Here is a 2,481-nt window from a genome sequence, read left to right as displayed (position 1 = left end):
AGGTTGGCTAACAATGGAAGATAAAAGGTAAGCTATTTAGTTAAGTGAGCTATTTGAAACAATGCCTCAATCATATAAGTGCATTCATACAAAAAAAAATGGACATAAAGAATCAAACAAATTAAAAGATTGCATTCATAGAAAGAGAATAATCACACACAAGAATGGAAAATAAGTGGTATATGATGTAACCACACAATTAGGCTCAAATCTCACATGCTTATGTGTTCTTTAGCTCAAAAATATGCTCCACAATATATATAATCAAGCAAGTTTTAAATTTTTTTCCAAATCAATTGGGGTGCCCTATAGATAAATTTCTTTGGAAATTTTATTATTTTGACTAAGCTTATTGTGTATATATATACAAACTAAGAAAATGCAACTAAAAAAATCCTAAAAGACCTAAAAATGAAATGCGAAAGTGTTGGGATTAGAAATTGTCACCCAAGAGCGCCGAGTGGTTGGACGACCTCCCACACTTAAAAGTTTGCACCGTCTTCGGTGCATCCAAAGATGAGCAAGGGGTATGCGACTACACTGGTTGGCCACCTTTAGTTGCGGATCAACCGGTTGCTGCGTTTCTTTCTCCCGCTTTTGTTTTTGCCTATGATGACTCACCCATGAAAAATGGAAAATAGTACAGTAAGATGAGAAAATGCAAAAAGCAAAGAAGCGTAAATTTTGGAATGAGTGATTGATCACTAGAATGGAGTGAGTGAATTAGTGTGACATTGATAAAAAATAGGTGTGAGTTCTTAGTTGCATATGGTTTAGAACACACATACTAGCATAAAAAACTATGTCACAATTACAAAAAAGAAGTTATGCACTTCACTCATTCTAGTGTGCTTGAACACTTCAAAGAAAACTTGAAGGGTAAGACAACCAATCAAGTAATAAAGAGGCATAAAAGCATTCAAGCAAAGACAAGCAATTGCAAAATGGATAATGAAATGACATTAATTGATGTGCAAGTAAACTTAGTGAACCAAATGAAATATAGAGCTCACACATCAACCAATGACACCTGTTGAGGTTGTTTGCAACACCTAAGTAGCATAGAAGTGAAACACATGGGTGCTATGGAGCTTAGGAAAAAGAAGATAGAAGTGAAACTCAATCAAATAGCAAAGAATGGTCCACAAAAGCTTAGAAAGCTCAAAAATATGTCCACTAGTAAGCTTTTGATCCAATTTCACAATCCATAAATCTCAATGCATGAAATAGGTGATGTAAATAAGGTCAATCATAAACAAGCATCACTAACAAAAAATGCATTGATAATATACTATTGCCTAATCATAATGAAAATGCTTTAAATCATATGGTGGCCAGAACATGCAATTCAAAAAATTTAAAAAAAAACTTGAAGGCAATGTTGTGAGTACTTGGTATTCAAAAATATTAAGCATTAGGAGCTCAAAACCTAGTAGCAATTAAAACCTCAAACCAAGTAGATGTGATGGTAGTGTTGGATGATGGTTGAAGAAGGGAAAGAAAAGAAGAGAAGAGAAGAGAGAAAGAAATGGAAAGAAGAGAAGAAAAGAAGAGTGGTGAAACAGGGTAGGCTTCACGTATACGCGTGAAGCGATGCATATGCGTGGTGAGTGATAATGGGTACGACGCATACACATGAGTCACGCGTACGCATGATGGACAAATCAAAGAGGCGACCGTACGTGTGGGGTGATGCATATGCGTGGGTGGACCTTTGTGCTAGAGGCACAATTCCAACCTAAAACTCGCACAACTCTCTGTAATTTGTATGGAGCATGAAAAATTTGGTGGCCACACGTACGGGTGGGTGAGGCATATACGTGGATGGTCGAAAAACTTTGGTCACGCGATACGGTGGGGTGACGCTATCATGTCATGGTGCTCTATTTTTCAAAATTTTTCCAGGTTCTTGCACCAACGAATCATTCCAAAACCTCCAAACAGCTACCAAAACACCATTAAAACCATATTTAACATACTAGACTACTAACTAAACCAAACAAACCAACACAAATATGAAATTAAACTAATTTTTACCAATATATACAAAAGGAAAAAAAAAAAGATGTTACCATGGTAGGTGTCTCCACCGACACTTTGTTTATTGTCCCTAAGTGGACTTATGGAAATCCTCATCAGGTGCTGTGCTTGAACCACCTGAATCTACTACCAATGCTTGGACTTCCAATAACTCCATCATTCAAAATTATAGCTCCAATTTTGATGGATTCTTCACAACCATGAGCTCCCAAAGTTATCCTCCTCTTGTAATCCAGGATCCCACACTTTGTTTTCACACCCATCTTGAAGTTGATATCATTAATCCATCCGTGCATGCAAATGAATTCTAATGAATGCCAAAACTCCTTTCTAACCATCAAATTGAATATAGTCCAACCATTGTATCTCATCTTTAATGTGTCAACAAAAATGAGCCTTGATGCAATACAACACGAAAACATCATTCTCTTACGATCACCC

Source organism: Arachis hypogaea, chromosome 13, assembly GCF_003086295.3.
Source record: "Arachis hypogaea cultivar Tifrunner chromosome 13, arahy.Tifrunner.gnm2.J5K5, whole genome shotgun sequence".
Taxonomy (NCBI): Eukaryota; Viridiplantae; Streptophyta; class Magnoliopsida; order Fabales; family Fabaceae; genus Arachis; species Arachis hypogaea.
This window is presented reverse-complemented; position numbering follows the sequence as displayed.